The 11,395-nt window shown below is 48.0% G+C and overlaps 8 non-coding genes across 8 annotated transcripts; all 8 read left to right on the forward strand.

The window, feature by feature from the left end:
* Positions 1-479: 479 nt before the first annotated feature.
* On the forward strand, positions 480-670 carry LOC142703491 (U2 spliceosomal RNA). Its single transcript, XR_012867541.1, has one exon. It is a non-coding gene; the product is annotated as a U2 spliceosomal RNA (small nuclear RNA).
* Positions 671-2,012: 1,342 nt separating this feature from the next.
* Positions 2,013-2,203, forward strand: LOC142703493 (U2 spliceosomal RNA). The gene has a single exon (XR_012867543.1). It is a non-coding gene; the product is annotated as a U2 spliceosomal RNA (small nuclear RNA).
* Positions 2,204-3,545: 1,342 nt separating this feature from the next.
* Positions 3,546-3,736, forward strand: LOC142703494 (U2 spliceosomal RNA). Its single transcript, XR_012867544.1, has one exon. It is a non-coding gene; the product is annotated as a U2 spliceosomal RNA (small nuclear RNA).
* A 1,347-nt stretch (positions 3,737-5,083) lies between these two features.
* On the forward strand, positions 5,084-5,274 carry LOC142703495 (U2 spliceosomal RNA). The gene has a single exon (XR_012867545.1). It is a non-coding gene; the product is annotated as a U2 spliceosomal RNA (small nuclear RNA).
* A 1,346-nt stretch (positions 5,275-6,620) lies between these two features.
* LOC142703496 (U2 spliceosomal RNA) lies at positions 6,621-6,811 on the forward strand. The gene has a single exon (XR_012867546.1). It is a non-coding gene; the product is annotated as a U2 spliceosomal RNA (small nuclear RNA).
* Positions 6,812-8,142: 1,331 nt separating this feature from the next.
* LOC142703497 (U2 spliceosomal RNA) lies at positions 8,143-8,333 on the forward strand. Its single transcript, XR_012867547.1, has one exon. It is a non-coding gene; the product is annotated as a U2 spliceosomal RNA (small nuclear RNA).
* Positions 8,334-9,680: 1,347 nt separating this feature from the next.
* LOC142703498 (U2 spliceosomal RNA) lies at positions 9,681-9,871 on the forward strand. Its single transcript, XR_012867548.1, has one exon. It is a non-coding gene; the product is annotated as a U2 spliceosomal RNA (small nuclear RNA).
* Positions 9,872-11,213: 1,342 nt separating this feature from the next.
* Positions 11,214-11,395, forward strand: LOC142703499 (U2 spliceosomal RNA; the record flags this gene model as incomplete). Its single annotated transcript, XR_012867549.1, has 1 exon — positions 11,214-11,395. It is a non-coding gene; the product is annotated as a U2 spliceosomal RNA (small nuclear RNA).

The raw sequence follows: 11,395 nt of genomic DNA on the forward strand, positions 1-11,395 counted from the left end.
GGAGCCCTCAGGATTCCAGAGCCAGCTTTCTGACATCATAATGGGGCCTGCCTCAGAGATAGATAAAAGCCTGGGCCCAGGCAGTGTTGGTCAGTGCTGCTCAGCAGGCAGCACTGGACTGGACTGGACTGGATTACAGCTGATACAAGGTGTGAAGGAACAAGGGGTGGCTGTGGGCATGCACTTGCTGCCGCTGCCAGTGTTTATCTGCATGGCAGGAGGGCATTTGGGCGTTGCCAGGAAGGCGTTTTTATGTAGATTCCTCCTCTTTCAGCACTGCATTGTGGTGCAAGCAAAAGAAGCAAATCCTGTGTAGCTTCCTCTCCGGCCTTTATTCACCTCCCTCCCGCTTAGTAGCTGTAAATGTGTGTGAGCCTGCAGGGCCCCATGGAATTGCCTAGGAGTAGGCTGAATCAATCGCTGCAAGGGGTGAACAGCAGTATGGGACAGGCTCGGGCAAGGCAAGGGCCGCTCGGGTTATCGCTTCTCGGCCTTTTGGCTAAGATCAAGTGTAGTATCTGTTCTTATCAGTTTAATATCTGATACGTCCCCTATCTGGGGACCATATATTAAATGGATTTTTAGAACAGGGAGATGGAAATAGAGCTTGCTCTGTCCACTCCACGCATTGACCTGGTATTGCAGTATTTCCAGGACCGGTGCACCCTTCCCTTATGTGTTGACTAAAATCAGATTCCAAAAGTGCTATTTGTGTTTGCTATTGTTTTTGTCTTTCTGATGGGATCTCCCCTTTTAATCCCATTATTTCAACACCTGTTGGACAATGCATTTGTACAGTCATGTGTGATAATGAGCTCATTTATTAAATGCAATTAATTAATACATTGCCACCTCTTGTTGTGTGTGTGTGTGTGTGTGTGTGTGTGTGTGTGTGTGTGTGTGTGTGTGTGTGTGTGTGTGTGTGTGTGTGTCTTCTGTGTTTCTGTGTTTCCGGCATTTCACATTGGAACAGCTCATTCACCTTCCTTGTCTTCTCTCCGCCCTCCCTTTTAGGTAGGTTAAAGAGCTGCACCTGAGCCAGCCACTGATTGATTGATGCAGCACCACAGTCAAATAGTGGAGTGGAGTAGGGGGAACAGCAAACAGCCATTAAAGCAGCCCGCCCGCCACAATGGACCTACCTGTGTACACTAGATGGATGTGATGGAATGTACTGTCGTCCCTACATTTCCAAGAAGAAGTAAGAATTGCAGTTGCAACAAACCCTTGCTTGCCTACAAAGAGAGCAGCAATTTGGATTTGTTACTATGTTACCTGGAAGAATAACAAACTGTGCAAGGATGGAGGTTGTAGGAGCAAAGAGAAGTTGTCTGTAAAGTTGGTGGATGCCTATTTTCCATTTTGCAGTCCCTTGTCTCCCTCTTGTGGCCTCCTGGAGGCAAATAAATGTGCAAAAAAAAGACAGCCTGGCGGCCGGCTGTTGCAGTGTTGCCCTCTCAGGCAACACTGAGTGACTGACTGAGCCGCACCGTCTTATATAAAGTTCAGACGGAACTTTGCACGTGTCATAGTGGAGCCCTCAGGATTCCAGAGCCAGCTTTCTGACATCATAATGGGGCCTGCCTCAGAGATAGATAAAAGCCTGGGCCCAGGCAGTGTTGGTCAGTGCTGCTCAGCAGGCAGCACTGGACTGGACTGGACTGGATTACAGCTGATACAAGGTGTGAAGGAACAAGGGGTGGCTGTGGGCATGCACTTGCTGCCGCTGCCAGTGTTTATCTGCATGGCAGGAGGGCATTTGGGCGTTGCCAGGAAGGCGTTTTTATGTAGATTCCTCCTCTTTCAGCACTGCATTGTGGTGCAAGCAAAAGAAGCAAATCCTGTGTAGCTTCCTCTCCGGCCTTTATTCACCTCCCTCCCGCTTAGTAGCTGTAAATGTGTGTGAGCCTGCAGGGCCCCATGGAATTGCCTAGGAGTAGGCTGAATCAATCGCTGCAAGGGGTGAACAGCAGTATGGGACAGGCTCGGGCAAGGCAAGGGCCGCTCGGGTTATCGCTTCTCGGCCTTTTGGCTAAGATCAAGTGTAGTATCTGTTCTTATCAGTTTAATATCTGATACGTCCCCTATCTGGGGACCATATATTAAATGGATTTTTAGAACAGGGAGATGGAAATAGAGCTTGCTCTGTCCACTCCACGCATTGACCTGGTATTGCAGTATTTCCAGGACCGGTGCACCCTTCCCTTATGTGTTGACTAAAATCAGATTCCAAAAGTGCTATTTGTGTTTGCTATTGTTTTTGTCTTTCTGATGGGATCTCCCCTTTTAATCCCATTATTTCAACACCTGTTGGACAATGCATTTGTACAGTCATGTGTGATAATGAGCTCATTTATTAAATGCAATTAATTAATACATTGCCACCTCTTGTTGTGTGTGTGTGTGTGTGTGTGTGTGTGTGTGTGTGTGTGTGTGTGTGTGTGTGTGTGTGTGTGTGTGTGTGTCTTCTGTGTTTCTGTGTTTCCGGCATTTCACATTGGAACAGCTCATTCACCTTCCTTGTCTTCTCTCCGCCCTCCCTTTTAGGTAGGTTAAAGAGCTGCACCTGAGCCAGCCACTGATTGATTGATGCAGCACCACAGTCAAATAGTGGAGTGGAGTAGGGGGAACAGCAAACAGCCATTAAAGCAGCCCGCCCGCCACAATGGACCTACCTGTGTACACTAGATGGATGTGATGGAATGTACTGTCGTCCCTACATTTCCAAGAAGAAGTAAGAATTGCAGTTGCAACAAACCCTTGCTTGCCTACAAAGAGAGCAGCAATTTGGATTTGTTACTATGTTACCTGGAAGAATAACAAACTGTGCAAGGATGGAGGTTGTAGGAGCAAAGAGAAGTTGTCTGTAAAGTTGGTGGATGCCTATTTTCCATTTTGCAGTCCCTTGTCTCCCTCTTGTGGCCTCCTGGAGGCAAATAAATGTGCAAAAAAAAGACAGCCTGGCGGCCGGCTGTTGCAGTGTTGCCCTCTCAGGCAACACTGAGTGACTGACTGAGCCGCACCGTCTTATATAAAGTTCAGACGGAACTTTGCACGTGTCATAGTGGAGCCCTCAGGATTCCAGAGCCAGCTTTCTGACATCATAATGGGGCCTGCCTCAGAGATAGATAAAAGCCTGGGCCCAGGCAGTGTTGGTCAGTGCTGCTCAGCAGGCAGCACTGGACTGGACTGGACTGGATTACAGCTGATACAAGGTGTGAAGGAACAAGGGGTGGCTGTGGGCATGCACTTGCTGCCGCTGCCAGTGTTTATCTGCATGGCAGGAGGGCATTTGGGCGTTGCCAGGAAGGCGTTTTTATGTAGATTCCTCCTCTTTCAGCACTGCATTGTGGTGCAAGCAAAAGAAGCAAATCCTGTGTAGCTTCCTCTCCGGCCTTTATTCACCTCCCTCCCGCTTAGTAGCTGTAAATGTGTGTGAGCCTGCAGGGCCCCATGGAATTGCCTAGGAGTAGGCTGAATCAATCGCTGCAAGGGGTGAACAGCAGTATGGGACAGGCTCGGGCAAGGCAAGGGCCGCTCGGGTTATCGCTTCTCGGCCTTTTGGCTAAGATCAAGTGTAGTATCTGTTCTTATCAGTTTAATATCTGATACGTCCCCTATCTGGGGACCATATATTAAATGGATTTTTAGAACAGGGAGATGGAAATAGAGCTTGCTCTGTCCACTCCACGCATTGACCTGGTATTGCAGTATTTCCAGGACCGGTGCACCCTTCCCTTATGTGTTGACTAAAATCAGATTCCAAAAGTGCTATTTGTGTTTGCTATTGTTTTTGTCTTTCTGATGGGATCTCCCCTTTTAATCCCATTATTTCAACACCTGTTGGACAATGCATTTGTACAGTCATGTGTGATAATGAGCTCATTTATTAAATGCAATTAATTAATACATTGCCACCTCTTGTTGTGTGTGTGTGTGTGTGGTGTGTGTGTGTGTGTGTGTGTGTGTGTGTGTGTGTGTGTGTGTGTGTGTGTGTGTGTGTCTTCTGTGTTTCTGTGTTTCCGGCATTTCACATTGGAACAGCTCATTCACCTTCCTTGTCTTCTCTCCGCCCTCCCTTTTAGGTAGGTTAAAGAGCTGCACCTGAGCCAGCCACTGATTGATTGATGCAGCACCACAGTCAAATAGTGGAGTGGAGTAGGGGGAACAGCAAACAGCCATTAAAGCAGCCCGCCCGCCACAATGGACCTACCTGTGTACACTAGATGGATGTGATGGAATGTACTGTCGTCCCTACATTTCCAAGAAGAAGTAAGAATTGCAGTTGCAACAAACCCTTGCTTGCCTACAAAGAGAGCAGCAATTTGGATTTGTTACTATGTTACCTGGAAGAATAACAAACTGTGCAAGGATGGAGGTTGTAGGAGCAAAGAGAAGTTGTCTGTAAAGTTGGTGGATGCCTATTTTCCATTTTGCAGTCCCTTGTCTCCCTCTTGTGGCCTCCTGGAGGCAAATAAATGTGCAAAAAAAAGACAGCCTGGCGGCCGGCTGTTGCAGTGTTGCCCTCTCAGGCAACACTGAGTGACTGACTGAGCCGCACCGTCTTATATAAAGTTCAGACGGAACTTTGCACGTGTCATAGTGGAGCCCTCAGGATTCCAGAGCCAGCCTTTCTGACATCATAATGGGGCCTGCCTCAGAGATAGATAAAAGCCTGGGCCCAGGCAGTGTTGGTCAGTGCTGCTCAGCAGGCAGCACTGGACTGGACTGGACTGGATTACAGCTGATACAAGGTGTGAAGGAACAAGGGGTGGCTGTGGGCATGCACTTGCTGCCGCTGCCAGTGTTTATCTGCATGCAGGAGGGCATTTGGGCGTTGCCAGGAAGGCGTTTTTATGTAGATTCCTCCTCTTTCAGCACTGCATTGTGGTGCAAGCAAAAGAAGCAAATCCTGTGTAGCTTCCTCTCCGGCCTTTATTCACCTCCCTCCCGCTTAGTAGCTGTAAATGTGTGTGAGCCTGCAGGGCCCCATGGAATTGCCTAGGAGTAGGCTGAATCAATCGCTGCAAGGGGTGAACAGCAGTATGGGACAGGCTCGGGCAAGGCAAGGGCCGCTCGGGTTATCGCTTCTCGGCCTTTTGGCTAAGATCAAGTGTAGTATCTGTTCTTATCAGTTTAATATCTGATACGTCCCCTATCTGGGGACCATATATTAAATGGATTTTTAGAACAGGGAGATGGAAATAGAGCTTGCTCTGTCCACTCCACGCATTGACCTGGTATTGCAGTATTTCCAGGACCGGTGCACCCTTCCCTTATGTGTTGACTAAAATCAGATTCCAAAAGTGCTATTTGTGTTTGCTATTGTTTTTGTCTTTCTGATGGGATCTCCCCTTTTAATCCCATTATTTCAACACCTGTTGGACAATGCATTTGTACAGTCATGTGTGATAATGAGCTCATTTATTAAATGCAATTAATTAATACATTGCCACCTCTTGTTGTGTGTGTGTGTGTGTGTGTGTGTGTGTGTGTGTGTGTGTGTGTGTGTGTGTGTGTGTGTGTGTGTGTGTGTGTGTCTTCTGTGTTTCTGTGTTTCCGGCATTTCACATTGGAACAGCTCATTCACCTTCCTTGTCTTCTCTCCGCCCTCCCTTTTAGGTAGGTTAAAGAGCTGCACCTGAGCCAGCCACTGATTGATTGATGCAGCACCACAGTCAAATAGTGGAGTGGAGTAGGGGGAACAGCAAACAGCCATTAAAGCAGCCCGCCCGCCACAATGGACCTACCTGTGTACACTAGATGGATGTGATGGAATGTACTGTCGTCCCTACATTTCCAAGAAGAAGTAAGAATTGCAGTTGCAACAAACCCTTGCTTGCCTACAAAGAGAGCAGCAATTTGGATTTGTTACTATGTTACCTGGAAGAATAACAAACTGTGCAAGGATGGAGGTTGTAGGAGCAAAGAGAAGTTGTCTGTAAAGTTGGTGGATGCCTATTTTCCATTTTGCAGTCCCTTGTCTCCCTCTTGTGGCCTCCTGGAGGCAAATAAATGTGCAAAAAAAAGACAGCCTGGCGGCCGGCTGTTGCAGTGTTGCCCTCTCAGGCAACACTGAGTGACTGACTGAGCCGCACCGTCTTATATAAAGTTCAGACGGAACTTTGCACGTGTCATAGTGGAGCCCTCAGGATTCCAGAGCCAGCTTTCTGACATCATAATGGGGCCTGCCTCAGAGATAGATAAAAGCCTGGGCCCAGGCAGTGTTGGTCAGTGCTGCTCAGCAGGCAGCACTGGACTGGACTGGACTGGATTACAGCTGATACAAGGTGTGAAGGAACAAGGGGTGGCTGTGGGCATGCACTTGCTGCCGCTGCCAGTGTTTATCTGCATGGCAGGAGGGCATTTGGGCGTTGCCAGGAAGGCGTTTTTATGTAGATTCCTCCTCTTTCAGCACTGCATTGTGGTGCAAGCAAAAGAAGCAAATCCTGTGTAGCTTCCTCTCCGGCCTTTATTCACCTCCCTCCCGCTTAGTAGCTGTAAATGTGTGTGAGCCTGCAGGGCCCCATGGAATTGCCTAGGAGTAGGCTGAATCAATCGCTGCAAGGGGTGAACAGCAGTATGGGACAGGCTCGGGCAAGGCAAGGGCCGCTCGGGTTATCGCTTCTCGGCCTTTTGGCTAAGATCAAGTGTAGTATCTGTTCTTATCAGTTTAATATCTGATACGTCCCCTATCTGGGGACCATATATTAAATGGATTTTTAGAACAGGGAGATGGAAATAGAGCTTGCTCTGTCCACTCCACGCATTGACCTGGTATTGCAGTATTTCCAGGACCGGTGCACCCTTCCCTTATGTGTTGACTAAATCAGATTCCAAAAGTGCTATTTGTGTTTGCTATTGTTTTTGTCTTTCTGATGGGATCTCCCCTTTTAATCCATTATTTCAACACCTGTTGGACAATGCATTTGTACAGTCATGTGTGATAATGAGCTCATTTATTAAATGCAATTAATTAATACATTGCCACCTCTTGTTGTGTGTGTGTGTGTGTGTGTGTGTGTGTGTGTGTGTGTGTGTGTGTGTGTGTGTGTGTGTGTGTCTTCTGTGTTTCTGTGTTTCCGGCATTTCACATTGGAACAGCTCATTCACCTTCCTTGTCTTCTCTCCGCCCTCCCTTTTAGGTAGGTTAAAGAGCTGCACCTGAGCCAGCCACTGATTGATTGATGCAGCACCACAGTCAAATAGTGGAGTGGAGTAGGGGGAACAGCAAACAGCCATTAAAGCAGCCCGCCCGCCACAATGGACCTACCTGTGTACACTAGATGGATGTGATGGAATGTACTGTCGTCCCTACATTTCCAAGAAGAAGTAAGAATTGCAGTTGCAACAAACCCTTGCTTGCCTACAAAGAGAGCAGCAATTTGGATTTGTTACTATGTTACCTGGAAGAATAACAAACTGTGCAAGGATGGAGGTTGTAGGAGCAAAGAGAAGTTGTCTGTAAAGTTGGTGGATGCCTATTTTCCATTTTGCAGTCCCTTGTCTCCCTCTTGTGGCCTCCTGGAGGCAAATAAATGTGCAAAAAAAGACAGCCTGGCGGCCGGCTGTTGCAGTGTTGCCCTCTCAGGCAACACTGAGTGACTGACTGAGCCGCACCGTCTTATATAAAGTTCAGACGGAACTTTGCACGTGTCATAGTGGAGCCCTCAGGATTCCAGAGCCAGCTTTCTGACATCATAATGGGGCCTGCCTCAGAGATAGATAAAAGCCTGGGCCCAGGCAGTGTTGGTCAGTGCTGCTCAGCAGGCAGCACTGGACTGGACTGGACTGGATTACAGCTGATACAAGGTGTGAAGGAACAAGGGGTGGCTGTGGGCATGCACTTGCTGCCGCTGCCAGTGTTTATCTGCATGGCAGGAGGGCATTTGGGCGTTGCCAGGAAGGCGTTTTTATGTAGATTCCTCCTCTTTCAGCACTGCATTGTGGTGCAAGCAAAAGAAGCAAATCCTGTGTAGCTTCCTCTCCGGCCTTTATTCACCTCCCTCCCGCTTAGTAGCTGTAAATGTGTGTGAGCCTGCAGGGCCCCATGGAATTGCCTAGGAGTAGGCTGAATCAATCGCTGCAAGGGGTGAACAGCAGTATGGGACAGGCTCGGGCAAGGCAAGGGCCGCTCGGGTTATCGCTTCTCGGCCTTTTGGCTAAGATCAAGTGTAGTATCTGTTCTTATCAGTTTAATATCTGATACGTCCCCTATCTGGGGACCATATATTAAATGGATTTTTAGAACAGGGAGATGGAAATAGAGCTTGCTCTGTCCACTCCACGCATTGACCTGGTATTGCAGTATTTCCAGGACCGGTGCACCCTTCCCTTATGTGTTGACTAAAATCAGATTCCAAAAGTGCTATTTGTGTTTGCTATTGTTTTTGTCTTTCTGATGGGATCTCCCCTTTTAATCCCATTATTTCAACACCTGTTGGACAATGCATTTGTACAGTCATGTGTGATAATGAGCTCATTTATTAAATGCAATTAATTAATACATTGCCACCTCTTGTTTGTGTGTGTGTGTGTGTGTGTGTGTGTGTGTGTGTGTGTGTGTGTGTGTGTGTGTGTGTGTGTGTGTGTGTGTGTGTCTTCTGTGTTTCTGTGTTTCCGGCATTTCACATTGGAACAGCTCATTCACCTTCCTTGTCTTCTCTCCGCCCTCCCTTTTAGGTAGGTTAAAGAGCTGCACCTGAGCCAGCCACTGATTGATTGATGCAGCACCACAGTCAAATAGTGGAGTGGAGTAGGGGGAACAGCAAACAGCCATTAAAGCAGCCCGCCCGCCACAATGGACCTACCTGTGTACACTAGATGGATGTGATGGAATGTACTGTCGTCCCTACATTTCCAAGAAGAAGTAAGAATTGCAGTTGCAACAAACCCTTGCTTGCCTACAAAGAGAGCAGCAATTTGGATTTGTTACTATGTTACCTGGAAGAATAACAAACTGTGCAAGGATGGAGGTTGTAGGAGCAAAGAGAAGTTGTCTGTAAAGTTGGTGGATGCCTATTTTCCATTTTGCAGTCCCTTGTCTCCCTCTTGTGGCCTCCTGGAGGCAAATAAATGTGCAAAAAAAAGACAGCCTGGCGGCCGGCTGTTGCAGTGTTGCCCTCTCAGGCAACACTGAGTGACTGACTGAGCCGCACCGTCTTATATAAAGTTCAGACGGAACTTTGCACGTGTCATAGTGGAGCCCTCAGGATTCCAGAGCCAGCTTTCTGACATCATAATGGGGCCTGCCTCAGAGATAGATAAAAGCCTGGGCCCAGGCAGTGTTGGTCAGTGCTGCTCAGCAGGCAGCACTGGACTGGACTGGACTGGATTACAGCTGATACAAGGTGTGAAGGAACAAGGGGTGGCTGTGGGCATGCACTTGCTGCCGCTGCCAGTGTTTATCTGCATGGCAGGAGGGCATTTGGGCGTTGCCAGGAAGGCGTTTTTATGTAGATTCCTCCTCTTTCAGCACTGCATTGTGGTGCAAGCAAAAGAAGCAAATCCTGTGTAGCTTCCTCTCCGGCCTTTATTCACCTCCCTCCCGCTTAGTAGCTGTAAATGTGTGTGAGCCTGCAGGGCCCCATGGAATTGCCTAGGAGTAGGCTGAATCAATCGCTGCAAGGGGTGAACAGCAGTATGGGACAGGCTCGGGCAAGGCAAGGGCCGCTCGGGTTATCGCTTCTCGGCCTTTTGGCTAAGATCAAGTGTAGTATCTGTTCTTATCAGTTTAATATCTGATACGTCCCCTATCTGGGGACCATATATTAAATGGATTTTTAGAACAGGGAGATGGAAATAGAGCTTGCTCTGTCCACTCCACGCATTGACCTGGTATTGCAGTATTTCCAGGACCGGTGCACCCTTCCCTTATGTGTTGACTAAAATCAGATTCCAAAAGTGCTATTTGTGTTTGCTATTGTTTTTGTCTTTCTGATGGGATCTCCCCTTTTAATCCCATTATTTCAACACCTGTTGGACAATGCATTTGTACAGTCATGTGTGATAATGAGCTCATTTATTAAATGCAATTAATTAATACATTGCCACCTCTTGTTGTGTGTGTGTGTGTGTGTGTGTGTGTGTGTGTGTGTGTGTGTGTGTTGTGTGTGTGTGTGTGTGTGTGTGTGTCTTCTGTGTTTCTGTGTTTCCGGCATTTCACATTGGAACAGCTCATTCACCTTCCTTGTCTTCTCTCCGCCCTCCCTTTTAGGTAGGTTAAAGAGCTGCACCTGAGCCAGCCACTGATTGATTGATGCAGCACCACAGTCAAATAGTGGAGTGGAGTAGGGGGAACAGCAAACAGCCATTAAAGCAGCCCGCCCGCCACAATGGACCTACCTGTGTACACTAGATGGATGTGATGGAATGTACTGTCGTCCCTACATTTCCAAGAAGAAGTAAGAATTGCAGTTGCAACAAACCCTTGCTTGCCTACAAAGAGAGCAGCAATTTGGATTTGTTACTATGTTACCTGGAAGAATAACAAACTGTGCAAGGATGGAGGTTGTAGGAGCAAGAGAAGTTGTCTGTAAAGTTGGTGGATGCCTATTTTCCATTTTGCAGTCCCTTGTCTCCCTCTTGTGGCCTCCTGGAGGCAAATAAATGTGCAAAAAAAAGACAGCCTGGCGGCCGGCTGTTGCAGTGTTGCCCTCTCAGGCAACACTGAGTGACTGACTGAGCCGCACCGTCTTATATAAAGTTCAGACGGAACTTTGCACGTGTCATAGTGGAGCCCTCAGGATTCCAGAGCCAGCTTTCTGACATCATAATGGGGCCTGCCTCAGAGATAGATAAAAGCCTGGGCCCAGGCAGTGTTGGTCAGTGCTGCTCAGCAGGCAGCACTGGACTGGACTGGACTGGATTACAGCTGATACAAGGTGTGAAGGAACAAGGGGTGGCTGTGGGCATGCACTTGCTGCCGCTGCCAGTGTTTATCTGCATGGCAGGAGGGCATTTGGGCGTTGCCAGGAAGGCGTTTTTATGTAGATTCCTCCTCTTTCAGCACTGCATTGTGGTGCAAGCAAAAGAAGCAAATCCTGTGTAGCTTCCTCTCCGGCCTTTATTCACCTCCCTCCCGCTTAGTAGCTGTAAATGTGTGTGAGCCTGCAGGGCCCCATGGAATTGCCTAGGAGTAGGCTGAATCAATCGCTGCAAGGGGTGAACAGCAGTATGGGACAGGCTCGGGCAAGGCAAGGGCCGCTCGGGTTATCGCTTCTCGGCCTTTTGGCTAAGATCAAGTGTAGTATCTGTTCTTATCAGTTTAATATTCTGATACGTCCCCTATCTGGGGACCATATATTAAATGGATTTTTAGAACAGGGAGATGGAAATAGAGCTTGCTCTGTCCACTCCACGCATTGACCTGGTATTGCAGTATTTCCAGGACCGG

This window comes from Rhinoderma darwinii, unplaced genomic scaffold (genome assembly GCF_050947455.1).
Source record: "Rhinoderma darwinii isolate aRhiDar2 unplaced genomic scaffold, aRhiDar2.hap1 Scaffold_2746, whole genome shotgun sequence".
Lineage (NCBI taxonomy): Eukaryota > Metazoa > Chordata > Amphibia > Anura > Rhinodermatidae > Rhinoderma > Rhinoderma darwinii.